This window comes from Sus scrofa, chromosome 2 (assembly GCF_000003025.6).
Source record: "Sus scrofa isolate TJ Tabasco breed Duroc chromosome 2, Sscrofa11.1, whole genome shotgun sequence".
In the NCBI taxonomy this organism is placed as follows: Eukaryota; Metazoa; Chordata; class Mammalia; order Artiodactyla; family Suidae; genus Sus; species Sus scrofa.
This window is the reverse complement of record NC_010444.4, coordinates 44658813-44678406: the sequence shown is the minus strand read 5'-3', so window position 1 is coordinate 44678406 and position 19594 is coordinate 44658813. Positions and strand designations below refer to the sequence as shown.

Genomic DNA, 19594 nt, shown 5'->3' with positions numbered 1-19594 from the left:
GAATATTTTATTTTTGTCTTTTTTTTTTTTTTTTTTTTTTTTTTTAGGGCTGCACCCACGGCACATGGAAGTTCCCAGGCTAGGAGTCAAATTGGAGCTGCAGCTGCCGGCCACAGCCACAGCCACGCCAGATCTGAGCCATGTAGCTCACAGCAATCGTTAACCCACTGAGAGGGCCAGGGATCCAACCTGCATCCTCACAGATGCTAGTCAGATTTGTTTCCGCTGAGCCACGACGGGAACTCCAACTTTGAAAATTTTAAGTCAGCATCTCATAGGCTACAATGTCTAGATGAGTTGTTACCTTAACAAAGACAAAGGGAAAATGAAAGCCACATCTTTTCCTTTGGGGGAAACTCATTTCTGCTTCCCTGTGTTACTCCTTAGTAATCCTTCAAGGAAGACTATTAAAAAAGCCAACATTTATTGATGGAGCACTTTAATCTCTATAAGTAACTTATGTAACAGAACCTCAAAATGTCCCACCAAACCCACCTTATCCCTCTTTCACAGTAATAGGATTCCCAATTTTTAGCTGTGCCCAAGGCTGCCTGGAGTTTCCCAGCTTCCTTTGCAGCTAGGTGTGACTGTGTGACTGCATTCTTGTCAAAGAGATATAAGCAGAAGTGTTGTATGGCAGCTTCTGACAATTTTCATCAAAGGACAGATGGTCCATGTCCTTTACCTCTTCTTCATCCCTTTCTACATCCTGCTTCCTGGGACACAGATACAGCAGTTGCCACTCTAGTCACATTCTTGGACCATGAGGGTAAGGGCCACACAGAAGGGATGGAGAGCAGTCAGACGACCCTGGGTCCCTGAGGACATTGTGGAACAGCTCTGGATTTTCTACTTCAGGACTTTGATGTGGGAAAACTAGAAAACAAAACCACTTACATTGTGTTTCTGTTTCTCACACCCAAGACTAATCCAAATGGATATACATTTACTATATATATCATTCCAATTTTGCAAATGAGAAAACTGTGTCTGAGCCAGATTAAATCATTTTCCAAGGACATCCACTTAGTTGATGAGGGAGTCAGGATCTGAATCCTGATTTTTGCCAAAGCCCATGTGCTTTCCTCCTTCTTGGTGTTTACTTTCACGCCCTAAGGGTGATAGTTTTTGACCTTCTGTGGTTGGCAAGAGCCTTTCAGCAAAGCCCCGTGACAGTGTCTGGTCATGAGACAATAGTCTTCAACTTGCTTTTCCTTCATCTCGTTCACAAATAAAATTCGTGAGTCACAGGGGTCATGGTGAAGCTCATTTGCATATCACCTTCAGTTCTGGGATGTCACAGCAGCCACCAGGGGTCTGATTTGCATGAAGACTCTTAAGCTTTCTAGAATGATAGAAAGGACCAGGAACTAATGATTAAGACCCTAGAAAGATGGATGATACCTTTGAATAGAGAAATGATGAAGTAGGCCCTCATCCTATCTGGTGGTGGTGGACAGTGGAAGAGCAAATCCATCTCACTGTGGGCACAGATCAGATGGGTAGAGGCTGAGGTAGGTGGTGTCACAGAGTAAGTCCCAGTCCAAACCTCAGTTAATTAAAAGAGGTTCATGGCCATCTCCATGAATCCAAACACATTTGTTTAGATGCTAGTCTACCCATGGCTTGTTGGAAAAGGTTCCAATCTTTGCAGCATCGATTTCATTCGATTTGGGGATTAAAGAGGGCTGCGGCGTGATTAACTAGAGCTAACATTTCTAGTGGTGATCAAGGTTGGGGACCAAAAGGGACAAAGTGGTAGCACCGGCAGAAACACTGGAAAGGGAGGTAGACCCCTTCCTCTTGACTGCACTCATTTCCCCCAAAGAGAGAATCAGAACCAGCAATGGATAAGGGGCAGGTGGGTTCTTTGTAGATCTAGACAAGACATGACCAGGGGCATATCTGAGGACATGTTCCTTAGGAATTTCGAGGGGTATTAAAAAGATGTGTTTCATAAACCAAACATAAAAGGACAAATATTATATGATTCCACTTATTTGAGGTACCTAGAATGGTCAAAATCATAGAAGCAGAAAGTAGAACAGTGGCTATGAGGGGTTGGAGGGATGGGGAAATGAGTAGTTGTTGTTTAATGGGTACAGAGTTTCAGACTGGAATGATGGATAGAGCGTGGTGATGTTGCACTGCAGTGTGAAAGAACTTCATGCCACTGAACTATATACGTAAAAATAGTTAAAACAGCATATTTTATGTGGTGTGTACTTACCACACACGTGTAAAAAGGTATATTTCAGTGTGCAAGGCAACTCCTACTTCTCATAGAGGACAGGGTTAGCCTTGCTACATGTGACTAGCACTGCAGCTAAAAACCCTGTACCTTTTGGCCATTTCTGCCCTCACGCTATCTTCTGCTGTGTTCCTGTATTGAGCTGCTTTTGAAATTGGACTCCTTTTTTCCATTTTTGATCATTCCTTGTTACTTGGATTTAATATAGATTTGGCTTCTAAGGCTCAATTGCTGACCCATATTCCTGGAATGCATTTATACTTTCTGAGTCTCAGGAACAGCTCTGGGCAACTCTGCACCCCTGCTCCTCAAAGCTGTACCTTCCTCCTGGGCCCCACTTTTGCCTATGGCCCTGCCAGGCCTAATCTTATTTCCTTCAAGGGCAAATCAGATACCTAATCACCCAGGGCCATGTTGCTATCTCTCTTCCCTAAGCCCCTAGACTCTAGGTCCAGAGCACTAATCATCTACACACTCCTTTATATGTAGAAGACACACATATATAGACAGTGCTTGGGTGGTGATAAGAGCTGAGACCGGAGCTGACCAGGCCACTCTGGGGATGAGAGGACAGGACATTAAGCAGACCAGTCCCAAGAGACCAGATATGCTAGTAGAGAGGCTGGTGAGTAGACAGCAGCTCATGAAGCCAGCCTAAGGGTCAGGGAGCACTGGTAGCAGGATCCACAGATCATTTTATGTTTTGCTTTCTTTCTGCTGCAACCCAGGTGAAAGCTAAGGTCCCTTACCAATGAGAATTCCATGAAATTGCCCCAACTACTTGACTTTACAATGTGGCGTGACACAAAACTTTCCTCAGATTTTTGGTAATTTTCAGAGGCTTATGCTCTCCTGACTCTCACTGCTTCCAGGTATCTGTATACGATCATACTAGCTTGGAGTTCCCTTCGTGGCCCAGCAGTGAATGAACCCGACTACTATTCATGAGGATGCAGGTTCAATCCCTGGCTTTACTCAGTGGGTTAAGGATCTGGGATTGCCATGAGCTGTGGTATAGGTCACAGACACAGCTCGGATCCTGCATGGCTGTGGCTGTGGCATAGGCCAGCGGCTGTAGCTCCAACTGGACCTCTAGCCTGGGAACCTTCATATGCTGCTGATGCGGCCCTAAAAACCAAAAAAAAAAAAAAAAAAAAAAGAAAAAAAAGAAAATCATACTGGCTCAAATTTACTCCGGACAGCCTAAGTTTTCCCAAGAGTTCTTTCATAATTTATTCCCAACCAAAAAAATCTCTAGGTCTTATAAAGTGGTGAGTAATATTACCACTATTTCACAGAGGGGGAAATTGAGGCACACTAAATGAATATTTGTAATTTGGTGGACTTAATTTGACTTTTTGGAGAGGCAATGTGCTATTACATTTTATGTGCTCAGCTCACCACCCTCTTGCATAACTCCTCTGTCTGCTCCTTTCTCTACCCCAACTTTTTCCATCCCAGAGGGCCCTCCAAATTTCAAATTTATCTTTTTTTGGTACAGAAAGGATTTCTGCTTTCACTTTTGGATTCTAGCAGTTATCAAACTATTTCTTCTCAAGCAGCTAATTCTCCTCTATAGGAACACTGGCATTAAGCTTTAACATAATTTTCTCTACGGTTACATTCTTTTTTTTTTTTTTTTTTTAATGGCTGCACCTGCAGCATTTGAAATTTCCCAGACTAGGGGTTAAGTTGGAGCTGTAGCTGCCTGCCTATGCCACAGCCTCAGCAACTCTGGATCCAAGCTGCACCTGTGACCTATACCGCAGCTCACAGCAATGTCGGATTCTCAACCTAATGAGTGAGGCCAGGGATCAAACCTGCATCCTTAGGAACACTATGTCAGGTTCTTAACCCTCTGTGCTACAACAGGAACTCCTACTTTACATTCTTTTAGTTTAAATTTTCTTATCTCAACCAAGCCAAACATTTTCAAAATAAAAACTATCAATGTCACTCAGAATAAAATGTTACAGCCTCCCCAATCAGACCTTAAATGATAGCCTTTCCTATATTTAACTAACCACGTGGATACCCACATTCTCCAGCTTCCTTACATCATGCAGCAATGCCTAAACTTGGCTATATGGTTGTCACCTGGGACTCCCTGGGAGCTAGGCCTCCACTGCAGAGATTCTAATTCAGTAGATGAAGGTGAGGCCTGGGATTTTCCATCTTAACAACATTCCTCAGTGACTATTTAAGAACACTGATTACACTGGTTTCATTTCAAGGGCTCGATAATCATGTGTGGCCAGTGCCTACCATAATTGGACAATGCTGATATAGAACATTTCCATTCCTGCCTCAAGTCCTAGTGGGAGTGCTGGTCTAGACCATTTATTGTCCATAGCACTCACTGTGATGTTTAACAAATGTGACTCTACTACCCCCACCTTTTCTTTGCCTTCCAGATCCTCCTACTCCATCTTGATTGTCACTCCCTAAGCAGAAAACTCTCCTATAGCCTCAGCACCATCTCTCACTTGTCCCTCTACTTCTTGGCCTTAATTTATTTGCTCAGTTTGGGGCCAGGATGTGGTATTAGGGTCCACTTTGCTCTGGATAAGTGCTTCCACACTGTTACAAAAGACTCAGCAGTTGGAGGCTAGTGCCTTTTGGCTATTATCACTGTCCTCCTTCTTATTCCTTTACTAACAGCCTCCTGGTCGTCTCACTCATTCACTGAACACTCATTCACTGTGAACTGGCTCACAGAGTTCCTGTTTACCTCAAACCTTGCCATCATCTCAGATAATGCCAATGTCCAGCTGACAATTGGCTCCTTAGCTCCTTCTCATCTCCAATTAAAATGTTAAGAATGGGAGTTCCGTCATGGCTCAGTGGTTAACAAATCTGACTAGGAACCATGAGGTTGCGGGTTCAATCCCTGGCCTTGCTTAGTGGGTTAAGGATCTGGCATTGCTGTAGTGTAGGTTGCAGAAGTGGCTTGGATCCTGAGTTGCTGTGGCTCTGGTGTAGGCCGGCAGCTAAAGCTCCAATTAGACTCCTAGCCTGGGAATCTCCATATGCCACAGGTGCGGCCCTAGAAAAGACAAAAAGACCAAAAAAAAAAAAAAAAAAAAAAAAGTTAAGAATGGAGTTCCCATGGTGGCACAGCAGTAATGAACCAGACTAGTATCCATGAGGATGGGGGTTTGATCCCTGGCCTTGCTCAGTGTGTTAAGGATCCAGCGTTGCCATGAGCTGTGGTGTAGGTCACAGATGCTGCTTGGATCTGGCGTTGCTGTGGCTGTGGCAGAGGCTGGCAGCTATACCTCTGATTCGACACCCAGCCTGGGAACTTCCATATGCCGCAGGTGCAGCCCTAGAAAGACAAAATAAAATAAAATGTTAAGGGTAAGAGTTAACATTTGCTATGTGCCAGTCACTAGTCTAAGAAGTCAGCATGTCATGTATTAACTCTTTGATTCCATGACAGCCCTCTACGATAGGTCACCGTTATTATCAGCTCTGTTTTACAGATGAGGAAACAATTAGGGCTGCTTGTGGTTTGTGCTGCTGTTGAGTAGTGAAGGCAGGATCTAAATTCAGACACTTTCCTTACAGAATACTACTTCAATACTTCAATACCACTTGCTTCAATACTACTCCAATTTTTCTCCTTCTAATGATTGGTCTTCTATCATTAGCCTGCCCCACCCACTTCCACTATCATACCCTGAACTTCGCCATCTCTTCTACCTGAATCATCTTCAAATCACTAATTTAGGCACCTCATCCTCTGATCAACTTCCTCTCCCTCAAGCAGGTCAATAAAAACAACATAAAAGTAATGGTAATATTAGCAAACACTTACATAGTCTAAGTGCTTTTCCCATGTTAACCTTTATTTCTCACAGTAATTCTGTGATGAAGGTTTTATTACTACTGTTTTACAGATGAGAAAGTTGAAGCACAGAGAAGTTAAGTAACATGTGCAATGTCACACAGCTTAGGAGCAAAGCTAGAATGTGAGTCCAGTCAGTCTCCAGAGTACATTCTCATCTACTACAGCAAGATAGATAAACCTGGAGTTGTGAGGGAAATCATTATCAACTGGGTTCTTTGTTTGTTTGTTTGTTTTCAAAATACCCATGCTTACCCTCCAGTTCCAAAGGTGTGCTTGTTTGCTTTTTGTTTTGAAAGAGCCTCTCAGATGACTTGGACATTTACTTTATGTTGAGAACCACACATTAGATTATTTCAGCAGCCTCCCCTCCTGCTGTTCTGCTCGAGTTCAACCTACTGCTGTCCTGCTGGTGCCTGTCAGGACTGCTTCACACAAACAGGTTAGGGCTGGGCCCGAGAGTGGAAGCATCATGACCAGACATTGAGTGAAAAAAACCTCAGCGTCAATAGCTTGCAGTGCTGAAGCAAGTAGGGATTGCCCGATTTCTTGATGCCTACGTAATACTTGCTATGCTTTTTCTCATGTCCATCTGATTCATTTTAACAGCCAAGCATTTAACCAGCTGCTTATCTGAAGATTGCTCAGAGCAGCAAACAGTTTGTCCTCATTAACATGACAGCTTCTAAAACAAGAAGAAAGGAGAATGAGAGAAGAACAGAGAAGGTAGTCTTGGCATAGGTCCAAGGGAAAAGCAGTCTGGCTGAAACTGTTGGGTTCCCTTGGCCAGGAAGCAGCAATCTACATAAACAGGAAATAGAGAAGGTTGAGGGAGAGGGCAGTGGTTAGTTGGTGAGAGCAAAAGCTGACACCAGAGGGGTGTAAACGGTTATATGCAAAAGCAATTCTGACACAAGCCAGGACTCTGCATGTGAACAATCCCAGCTCTTTCCTGAGAGACCTTGTTTCACCACGGTGTCTGTGGAGTATGTGTTGGGTCCTATTGGCAAATGGAGACATCTTTGAGCACCTGCCCTTTTTTTGCTAGCTGTCTGCAGAGTAGTTTTATTTTCTCTCATTTACTAGTCTAAACACTCTGTGAGAATGGGATTACTATTTCCATTCTCATATTTTAAGTGAGAAAACTGGCTCAGAAAGATTGTCACTTTGCCCAAATTCATTTGCATTATACCATATATAACACTTTTGAAAGCTGCCTTCTCTCTGAAAGCATAACCTATTAGAAAGAAGGTGTCTAGGTTTTCTAAGGATGCCATAACAAATTACCACAAACCTGGTGGTCTAAAACAACCACCAGCTTATTTATTTTCTCATGATTCTGGAGGCCAGAAGTCTGAAATCAAGGTGCAAGCAGGGCCACACGCCTTCTGAAGTCTCGAAGGGAGAATCCTTCCTTGCTTCTTCCAGCCTCTGGTGGCTCCAAACATTTTTTGGCTTGTGGCTGTGACTTCAATCTCTGCCTTCTTTGTCCCTGACTTCTCTTCTGTTTCTCATTAGGACATTTATCACTGGATTTACAGTCCACCTAAATAATCCAGGGTGATCTCATCTCAAAATCCTTAAATTTTTTTTTTAGGGCCACACCCACGACATATGGAGGTTCCCAGGCCAGGGATTGAATTGGAGCTGTAGCCACCAGCCTATGCCACAGCCACAGCAATGCAGAATCGTAGCCATGTCTGTGACCTACACCACAGTTCATAGCAACATGGGATCTTTAACCCACTGAGTGAGGCCAGGGATTGAACCTGTGTCCTTATGGTTACCAGTCAGATTAATTTCCACTGAGCCATGATAGGAACTCCTCAAAATCCTTAACTTAATTACAGCTGCAAACACTATTTCAAAATAAGGTAACATTGGAGTTCCCTCTGTGGCACAGTGGGTTAAGAATCCAACTGCAGCAGCTTGGGTTGCTCCAGAGGTGCAGGTTCGATCACAGGCCTGGCGCAGTGAGTTAAAGGATCTGGTGTTGCCACAACTGTGCCGTAGTTAGATTTCAGTTCCTGGCACGGGAACTTCCGTATGCCGTAGGTGCAGACATAAACAAACAAAAAAAAGTAACATTCATGGGGTCCAAATGTAAGGATGTGGGCATAACTTCTGGGGAGTCACCATTCAACCATCTACAGAGGGTATCATTATTAATATAGCAATGCAGATTTTGTAGTGTTTTAATAGCAACCGCAGAATTGAGAGAGATACTCATTAGGGTTCCCATGGCCAGATCCCCATTTTTCTTTCTCTCTCTCTCTCTCTCTTTTTTTTTTTTTTGTCTTTTTGCCTTTTCTAGGGCCGCTCCCATGACATATGGAGGTTCCCAGGCTAGGGGTCTAACCAGAGCTGTAGACACCAGCCTATGCCAGAGCCACAGCAACTCGGGATCTGAGCTGCGTCTGCAACCTACACCACAGCTCATGGCAATGCAGGATCCTTAACCCACTGAGCAAGGCCAGGGATTGAACTCTCAACCTCATGGTTCCTAGTCGGATTCATTAACCACTGCACCACGAGAGGAACTCCTCTTTTTCTCTTTTTAAGGCTGCACCCACGGCTTATGAACGTTCCCAGGCTAGGAGTCAAATTGGAGCAGCAGCCTCTGGCCTACACCACAGCCATAGCAATGCCGGCTCCTTAACCCACTGAGAAGAGCCAGGGATCGAACCTGCATCCTCATGGATGCTAGTCAGATTTATTTCTGCCAAGCCCTGTTGGAAACTCCAGATCCCCATTTTTTAAAAGACTAAACTTTTCTGGAATGCTAATCACTTCAACCACTGCTACCATTCTTTCTAAACCTTAGGTCTATTAGAATTTCACAGGCAAGTGGGGAGTGCATCACAAGACAAATGAAAATATCCTTCTTTTTTTTTTTTTTTTTTTTTTTTTTAGGGCTGCATCTGCATATGGAGCTTCCCAGGCTAGGGGTCCAATAGGAGCTACGGCTGCCAGCCTATGCCACAGCCACAGCAATTCCAGATCAGAGCCCCGTCTGCGACCTACACCACAGCTCACGGCAACACCAGATCTTTAACCCACTGAGCAAGGCCAGGGATGGAACCTGCAACCTCATGGTTCCTAGTTGGATTCGTTAACCACTGCGCCATGACGGGAACTCCTGAAAATATCCTTTTATTGAGAGTGATATATCTCTTCCACTAATGTATACAACCATACATGGTTGCAAATTACTTCTCTGAGGGAATGCTGGCTGATAGGTAAAAGGGATCATCAGGACATGTTGGTTGCTTACTGAGGGAAGAAAGAGGAAAATACAACAAGCAATCACGGAGGCTAAAAATTAGAGCCATCTGAAGAACCTCAAATTCAAAGAGCAGGCTATAAGGAAGGGCCTGATTACTACAAGGGAGTGACACTGTTTTCAATGTGATCTGTCTGAAATACTAATGTAATATCACTCTTTGAGGTCTTTCAGTGACTCTCTATGAATACAGGGTGCACAGATTCCTTATCGCAGCACACATAGAATTTGTGAGCTGGACTCTACCCATTTTTTTAAGATTTCTCTCTCAAAAATCATCATTGCCACACCAAAATTCTTGCTATTTCCCAGACAAGTCATGTCCTTTATTGCGTTTCTAGCCTTGAACAAACTGTTCCATCCGCTTGGAATGCTCTTGTCTCTTCTCTGCCGGGGAATTCCTGTTGGCACCTCAAGACCAGTTTTCCTTGTCACCTCATCCACAGTTTTTCATTAATGAGCTTCCTCACTCCCTCCCATGAGTTGGCATCTCCCTCTAATGTGATTCCAAGTCAGTCCATTCATGAGAACTATTGACCTTGTCTCCCATCCAACCTCCTTCCAATACTTAGCTTTTAGAAAGAACTGTGTCATATTCATCCCTAAATCCTCAGTGCCTAGTAGGTGCTCAATAAATATTTGCTGAAAAAATCCGGAAGGACAGGGTCAACCTGGCTTCAAGTCTGAGATACTTGTTTTGGCGATACTTGACCAATTGGACAAGTTACTTTAACTTCTTAGTGCATGAATTTCCTCTTTGGTATAATGGGTGTAATGGTAATAGTGCACACCTCCCAAGGTTGCTTGTAGGCTACAATGGGTTACATAAGCCCTTAATAAGAGTGCTCAATAAGCATATCTATTATTATAACTATTAAGAGGCAAATATGAAAAATTGTAATGTGAGTGATGGATGTGTTAACTAACCTTATTGTGGTAATCATTTCACAATAGATAACATGTATCAAATCAGGTTGTATAATTTAAACTTATACAATGTTATATGTCAATTACATCTCAATACAGTTGCTGGCGGGAAGAGGCAAATGCAATAAAAAACCATCTTCTGAACTGAAATAATAGGTTTTTTCCCTAGCACAGTGGGACCTGTATTAGTCAAGACTCAATCAGTTGCACATGACAAAAACCCAGCTCATACTAGCTTAAGCGAAAAAGAGAGCTTAATCGACCTGTCTATCTGAAAAGCCCGGGATTCTGTTTACCAGCTTCAATATAGCTGGTTTCAGGGGCAAAAAGTGACCTTATGAGAATTTGGCTTATTTTTAATCTCTCAGCTCTGCTTTCAGCTATGCTACTTTTATTCTCAGGTAGTTTCCTTTTGTAGAAGCAAAACTGTAATGTCAAACTTTCACTCCTGCAACTTAACAACTGTGGCAGAGATCCAGTGAAAAGTCTGGCCCCAATTTTCTCTCTGTCTCTCTTTCTCTCTCTCTCTCTCTCTTTTTTTTTTTTTTTCTTTGCTCTTCAGTGCTGCACCTGTGGCATATGGAAGTTCCCAGGCTGGGGATTGAATTGGAGCTGCAGCTGCCAGCCTACACCACAGCCACAGCAATGCAGGTGTTTTCAACCTACACCACAGCTCAGCAACAATGCCAGATCCCCAACCCACTGAGTGAGGCCAGGATGGAACTAGAATCCTCATGGATACTAATCAGATCCATTTCTGCTGCACAGTAGAAACTCTTGGCTCTGATTCTCATTGGCCCAAATTGGATCACATGCTCATTCCAAAACCAGTCATTTCCTCTCTTTTTGGCTAGGTCTGGGTTCCATGCTTCCCACCTAGTGAGTAGTAGGGACTTTTCACAAAAGCAAATTAAGATGTGATGACCAGTAGAAAAGCAAGGGACGCTCACAGAGACAGATTAGGGTTTTGTGGGGCCTGAAGCCTTATAATATTTGGCCTCTCATTAATAAAAATAATAGAGAATTACAAATTTAAAAATAAATATGCAAATGAATTTTGTTTAGAATGAGAAATTCACAACAAATTACTGAAATCTTGGAGATTTGGTTCTTTTCTGCTAAGGTCTGTTTAGGCAATTTACCAGAAATGCTTATATTTAAAGTCTTCTTGATTGTAACGTGCCTTCCTCTCCTTATCTGGAACAATCTGTAACTCCTAGAGCCTCCCAGCACTTACAAGGACCAGACCCATGCAAGTGAAAGGCTCTGTAGTTTCCCAATAAATCTGCCTCTGGACCCAGAGCAAGGGGGAAAAAACAACAACAACAGATGTCTATTTCTTAATAGCAAATTCCTTGTTTTAAACAATGGACATATATTCAAATAATTCTGCTCAGGCCACCACGTCTGGGGAACCTTGGTTCTTGGCAGAACAAGTGATCATCATTTTGTACTTTGTGGCACTGGCCAAACCCAGCTGGATTTTTGCTACACTGATTTTAACAGCTCTACACTCACGTAATTCAGTGCTTTAAAAGGCCATGTTTTATTTGGCACTGATGCCTTCAACAAACTTACAGGGACCGTTGGCCCCAGGAGTCAAAGCTGAACCTGTCCTGCCACAGCTCTTGGCCATGTCCTAATGTCATCTTCCTTCTTCTTGTCTACTTGTTCTTGTGCCTCTTCCTTCTCTTCCTCCTCCTTTTCCTCCACTTTTTCTTCTTGCTTCTCCTTTTCTGCCCTGATTGTTTTGATAGCTCTTTGAGTTCAGACAGTACATCACACATGAGGCCCAAATTATGAGCAAATTCCACTGACGTCAGGCCATTTGTCCATCCAGCGAACTTGGCTCGTTTTTTGGCATCTCTAAGCTGTGTCCATTGGAGACGCAGACAAGTGCCTTCAGGGCAACAGAGGCACTCCAGATGGTACTGTTCAGATAGGCTCCCCAGCACACTGCCTCCCATCTGGGCCAGCGCTCTGAATGCCATAGGCTACTCTCGGCACATCCCCACAGCTGCTGTTGACTCTTGGAAGGAGCGCAGCAAACATACTGTGACTTATCAGGGGAAACCTGCAGATGATTAACTCTGGGCCCATTATACGCTGCCTTTCCACCCAAGTGGACTCCAGGCTGGGGGTAAAAGCAGGGTAGGAGAGAGGGTAGACAGAGTGGAACACTGGGAGTTTGGCAGCAATTGTAAATGTTTTCCTCAGTAAAGGAGACACATCAATAGGAGAAAAAAAAAGAAAACATTCATAAAGAGAAAAACGTGGGTTCAGGTCCTTGCTGTTTCACATATTACCTGTGGGAGCTTGATAGATTGTGGTGGGTATCTGCCAAGCATTCTTTCCCACACTTCTGCTTCTGGAAACAGCAGCCTCTTTCCCTCAGGGCTCTCCTTTCTTGCTCCATATGGCCTCAGAGCTCTGTCTGTTAGGAGTAACCCCCAACCCCTCCTTTCTCCTACCCCTCAGTGATATTACCCAGTGGGGCCAATTTCAGTGTCACAGGGCCCTGGATATAGCAAATAAATACATAAGTTATGCCAGCTCCTTGTAATCTTTCCTTGAAAGTTTTCAAAATTTCTAAATTGGATCAAAGCAATATAAGAATATTAATACACCTTACAATTCTAGGAGTTACCATTATGGTGCAGCAGAAATGAATCTGACTAGGAACCATGAGATTACAGGTTTGATCCCTGGCCTCACTCAGTGGGTTAAGGATCTGGCGTTGCCGTGAGCTGTGGTGTAGGTTGCGGACATGGCTCAGATCTGGCGTTTCTGTGGCTGTGGCGTAGGCCAGCAGCTGTAGCTCCGATTAGACCCTTAGCCTGGGAACCTCCATATGCCGCAAGTGCATCCCTAAAAATTAAAAAAAAGAGTGTGTATATATATATATATAACATATTATATATATAATATATATAAATATATTATAATATATATAATATATATAACATTATATGTACATATATACATATATATGTATATATTATACATAATATATTTTACACACACACACACACACACACACACACACACATACACCTTACAATTCCAAAATGAAGGAGAAAGGAAAATAGCTGTCACTCTAGCTGGGAGGAATGGAGATATCCAAAGTTAAAAATCTTGGAGTTCTCTTATGGCACAGCCAGTTAAGGATCCGGTATTATCACTGCAACGGATTGGGTTGCTGCTATGGTACAGGTTCAGTCCCTGTCCTGGGAACTTTCATATGCTGTGGGCACAGCCAAAAAAAAAAAAGCTATGGCTCTGCTTTTCTGAATCACTGCCATAGCTACATGGAGGCAATGTGGGATTACATATATGTGAATTTTCCTGGCAGCTGAAGGTTATCCTTTCAAGGGTAAAAGAGCCTCTTTTTTTTTTTTTTTTTCTTTTTGCCATATTATTCACAGAGTTTGCTAAAATGTTATATACACTTCCCTTTTAAAATGGGTCATACCACATTTAACCTCTTCTGGATGGCTTACAGTCATCAAAATGAGCATCAATTAATAGGCTGTGTGATAATGTGTTTTGGGTTTTTGTTGTTGTTGTTGTTGTTTTAAGATTGTCCCACCCTGCATTTCCTAACTCCTTCCTGCTCACCCAAGCACCACAGGGCAAGCTCCCCCAAAGAATGAGCCTCATTCATAGTCAAAGCTCTGATTCTCTTCCTGTCTTGCACACCCCTTCCTGATGTGTTCTTGCATTCCTCTGGCTCCTGAACTTCTGTTTGCTTCCTGCTTTTAGTCCAGCCGTTTCCCCTTAGATCTCACCTGTGATACAGCTGCTCTGTGACTGACCTTTGGTCTTCTTCCTCATATGCCATTCTGCCTCTGCCCTTGAGCCCTGTTCTGCCTCCAGCTGGCACTTGTACTGAGCCAGGCTAGGGTCCCATGACAAGGGATCAGATGTTAGTGTTCCTGACGCCTTTCACATGGTTAAATGCACTGGGATCATTTACTGCAGAGACAAACAACCTTACACGCCACCATAACCCCTCGAGTAAGACTTAAAATAGCTGGGAGTGGAAGAAGGGTTACAGAAGATATTTGTACTACAGCAGAAGGCCTACTGTGATTGGGCAGTGCAGACAGCAGTTCTCTGGGGAGCGTCAATGACCATTTTTACTGGTTAATTGGGTTATAAATGCTTGTCAAATTTCCAAGCCTGACAGCTTAGGCTCCATCACTGGCCCCTAACTTACCCAGGACTAGCTTTCTCTTGTCCTCCCCCTGCTGACACAAGAACCCAGGGTTACCCAGGTTATAACCTTTTCTCTTTCTGCTTCAACAGACTCACCTCTTCATCTCCATAAAAATGATTTAAAGGTGAGTTAGTAAAACATGACAGTCTATGTATATACATGTTGAACATGAATCTTATACTTCCCAAGGTTAAAGGGAGCTAACATGCTAAAAGGATCATTCTGAAAGAATGGACACCCTTGGTTAAAGCTATAGGAAATGTTGCAAAGGATGAAATGTGACATTTGAGGTATAACTATAAACTTCTCCGCCCCCCCTTTTTTCTTTTTAGGCATATGGAAGTTCCCAGGCCTAGTTCCCAGAGGTCGAATTGGAGCTGTAGCCACTGGCCTACACCACAGCCATAGTAATGTGGGATCCAAGCTGTGTCTGCAACCTGTACCACAGCTCATAGCAATGCCGGATCCCCAACCCCCCCCCAGCAAAGCCAGGGATTGAACCCACATCCTCATGGATTCTAGTCAGATTTGTTTCCGCTGTGCCATGAAGGGAACTCCTCAGTCCCATCTTAAGAACCTAGGAGAACGCTGACCTATGCCATGTTCTCAGTGGCTCACTCAGCAGCTGTTTTGCCTCCTTCATGTGGAGCTGGCCCATCTGCCTGTCCAGGCACAAAAAGCACTTAGGAGCCCAGCCTGAAGGCCCCATCCCTGATAGGCACCCAGAAACTTCCCCTCTCTTTCCAACTCTCCTCCCTACCCCAGGCTCATTTCTGCTCACTCTGGCTCTGGAAGCCCATGGAACAGTTTTAATGCAGCAGTCCTCAATTCTGGCCACACACTGGAATCATCCAGAGAGTACTGAAAAACTTCTGATGTCCAGGCCCAAACACAGCGAATTAAATTAGAATCTCTGGGACTGGGGCTCAAGCATGAAATTTTCCTCCCAAAATTTCACTGAGAAAAAGTTCAAACATACAAGAAAGTTGAAAAAAATTTATAGGACACCTATATATCCACCACCTAGATCTTAATATTAGCATTTTATTATACATGACTATCCATCTTTTAACATTTTATTACCACATGCTTATCCATCTCTTAACATTCTTCTAACTATTAATCCATCTTATTTTAAAAAATATTTTAATGTAAATTAATTAGCAGGGCATATGAAAAGGGAGGATGGAGGGTTATTGCCTAATGGCAACAGAGTTTCTGTTTGGGATGATGAAAAAGGTTAAGAAATAGTGGTGATGGTTGCATAACATTGTAAGTGTAATTCATGCCACTGAATTGTATGAATTATACACTTAAAAATGGCTATAATGGTAAGTGTTATCATACACAGATATATGTATGCATATATATGTATTTTCTAAACCATAAAAAAATTTTTTTGGCCACTCCCATAGCATGCAGAAGTTCCCAGGCCAGGGACTGAACTTGAACCACAGCGGTGACAACGCCGAGTCCTTAATTGCTAGGCTACCAGGGAACTCCCCATAAAAATTTTTAAGTAAACAGCAACTGATGTATTTCTGGATAGTGTATATATGTGTTTGGGTTTTATTATCCTTTATAAAAGAGCTCATATATTACAGATATTGCCAAGTAGAAATATTTTTTGTTGTTGTTTTTTCCTTTTTTGGCCACCCTGCAGCACATCGAGTTCCCCAGCCAGAGATCAGATATGAGCCACAGTTGCAGCTATGGCAATGCCGGCTCCTTAACTCACCGTGCAGGGCTATGTAGCGAATTTGCGTCCCAGAGACGTTGTGCCCCAGTGGGAACTCAAGAAAGATTTTTCTAAAGAATGAATCATATTCGTTACCTACAAGAAAACCCTTAAGTGGTTCCTTCTTCAGAAATGCCTACTCTCTTTTCTTTGCCTACAGAAATTCTACCTTTCTTTAGGAATCAGTATAACTTACTCCTGAGGAGTCTCTCCCTTGCTATTGCAGCCACCATTAATCTCCTCTTTCTTTTGAATTTGCTTAATATTGTTGCCATGCTTCCTAGCCCCCAATTAAATACTATTTCTTTTCATCACCCTTTTCATTTCAAGTGGAGAGAGCGCATGCTTATTCTGATTTCAGACCCATCCTCACCCTCCCCATGCTCTGCTCTCATAGGTTCTTGATAAGTCAAAGCAATAAGCACTGTCAAAAACTGGAAGCAGAGGAAGCAAGAAACAGAGGTAGTTCTTGCTCTTTCTCTCCCTGTTTCCTGTGGAATCTGGCAGGTCCCACTGGATGGCCCCTCCCTTCCTGGCCCCAGCTCTCCCTTGGGCAGTTCCCTCCATGGTTCTAGTTTCCTCTGCCTGACAACCCAGGCTTTTGGGCTCTGGTAACACCATCTTCTCCTGGTGTCACCCATGCAACAAGGGGAGTGGACTCCGGATTTTGCTAAATATCTGGGCTGCCTCACCATTCCTTGTTTGGTTTCTTTATTCTTTCTTCCATTCATCTGTGTGACTAGTCCTCTGTTTAAAAAAAAAAAAAAAATCCCTTCCTCTGAAAGACTTGTTTATTTTCCTGGCTAGATCCCAACTGATACAATGTATAGTGAAAAGAGCAGGGGCTTGGAAGCTGGAGGGATCTAAGCTTGAATGTGGTTGTTTATTGTATAAACTTGGACAAGCCATTTAACCTTATTCTGTAAAGTCGGAGTTAGAACCCCTACCTCATTGTGTTGCTGGGAGGCATGCCTGTACCACAGTTAGGATTCAAACAATGGCAACTGCTATTGTTGATTTATAAACTCCTTGACATCATGGCCATATAATTATTCTCTTTCTGTCTAGTGCTTTATATAAAGGTATTTGCCACAGTATTGCCTTTTAAATCTCATTTCATCAGCAGCTTATTGAGCACCTGCTATGTACTAGGAATTGTGCTAGGTACTAGTTTTAGAAAACACAATGAAAATAAAGCCCTTGCTTTCAATGTGCTTACAGCCTAATGGGAGCAAGAGAGATGAGGACAACTAAGTCTACAGAAAAGCAATCTGATGAACATGCCAAATGGAGGTATGAGTGACACTGATGGGTATGTGACTAAAGGAGGGAGGGGCTAACTCTGTCTAGGGATATCAGGCACAGTTTCAGAGGAGTGAGAACTCGCTTGGCTCTGAAGGAAGAGAAGATGTCTAAGAAGCAAAGAACGCAGGGAAGGGATACTCAGGCTGAGGGAACAGAATGAGCTAAGTGGTAGAGCTCTGATCAAGCTTCTGCACTCAGAGTGCAATTTGTATATTCAGTGCCTCTAACAGGAATATGTGGAGAGACACCTAGAGGGAGACCTCCAAATCCTTGCCAGCTACTGGACATGGACTTGATTCTACAAGTAAAAATATCAACAGAAAGTTTTGAGGTGATGAGTGATTTGATCCAACTGTAACTTAAAAAATAGTACAAGAGTTTGGAGACCTTTTAGCAAGTTCCTTCCATAGTCCTGCCATGGTATAGTTTACAACACTTGGGGATTGGTTGATATAGGAGATGGGCAAGAAAGTGGTTAAAACTGGCTCTAAGACAGCATTTTTCAATCTCTGCAAAGAATAATGTCTCATGAATAACAACAACAATAGTCACAGTTAATTTTTTCCTATGTACTTGGAAAAATATGTATATATCCATTCTTTACACTTGCCTATACTTACAATACAAGGTTCTACATGATCTAACCTGTATGGCTTCTTGGACCTCATCTCAACTCTTCCCCTTGCTCAGTATGCTTCAGCTCTATCAGTCCCGTTTTTCCTGCTTGGATAGGCCAACTTTGGTCCTGATTGAGGACTTTCATAGTTGCTGTTGCTTCTCTGTATAAGAATTTCACTCCAGACTTTTGCTTATCCTTACACAATATGGCACCTGTTTTGTTGGTTTTGTTTGTTTGTTTTTGTTTTTTGGCTACCCTTCCATTTACTTATTCTTCTTTCTGCATTCTAATCCCCTGACTCTTCCTTGACTATACCAAGCATGTTCCTGCCCCAGGACCTTTGCACCTTCTGGCTAGAATTATCTTCCCCAGATTTCTGCATTGCTTATATCCTCATCTCTTCCAGGTCTTCCTTTGTTTATGTATGACCTTTTCACGGAGGGATCCCAAAAACCATGTTTAAATTTTAAAGCTAAAATTGGGAGTTCCCATCATGGCTCAGCAGTTGATGAACCTGACTAGTATCCATGAGGATGCAGGTTTGATCCCTGGCCTTGCTCAGTGGGTTAAGGATACAGCATTGCTGTGAGCTGTGGTGTAGGTCACAGATGCGGCTCGGACCTGGTGTTACTGTAGTTGTGGGGTAGGCCACTGGCTACAGCTCTGATTGGATCCCTAGCCTGGGCACCTCCATATGCCACTGGTGTGGCCATAAAAAGACGAAAAAAAAATTTTTTTTTTATTTTTTTTATTTTCCCACTGTACAGCAAGGGGGTCAGGTTATCCTTACATGTATACATTACAATTACAGTTTTTCCCCCACCCTTTCTTCTGTTGCAACATGAGTATCTAGACATAGTTCTCAATGCTATTCAGCGGGATCTCCTTGTAAATCTATTCTAGGTTGTGTCTGATAAGCCCAAGCTCCCGATCCCTCCCACTCCCTCCCCCTCCCATCAGGCAGTCACAAGTCTCTTCTCCAAGTCCATGATTTTCTTTTCTGAGGAGATGTTCATTTGTGCTGGATATTAGATTCCAGTTATAAGTGATATCATATGGTATTTGTCTTTGTCTTTCTGGCTCATTTCACTCAGTATGAGATTCTCTAGTTCCATCCATGTTGCTGCAAATGGCATTATGTCATCCTTTTTTATGGCTGAGTAGTATTCCATTGTGTATATATACCACCTCTTCCGAATCCAATCATCTGTCGATGGACATTTGGGTTGTTTCCATGTCCTGGCTATTGTGAATAGTGCTGCAATGAACATGCGGGTGCAAGTGTCTCTTTTACGTAGAGCTTTGTCCGGATAGATGCCCAAGAGTGGGATTGCAGGGTCATATGGAAGTTCTATGTATAGATTTCTAAGGTATCTCCAAACTGTTCTCCATAGTGGCTGTA

At 43.0% G+C, this 19594-nt stretch overlaps 1 long non-coding RNA gene across 1 annotated transcript in view; it reads left to right on the top strand.

The window, feature by feature from the left end:
• LOC106507279 overlaps positions 1 to 18694 on the top strand; it is an 80317-nt gene extending 61623 nt beyond the window's left edge. The window contains exons 6-7 of the long non-coding RNA XR_001303160.2: positions 14620 to 14654; positions 17490 to 18694. This is a non-coding gene — a long non-coding RNA (uncharacterized LOC106507279). The remainder of the gene's footprint in view (positions 1 to 14619; positions 14655 to 17489) is intronic.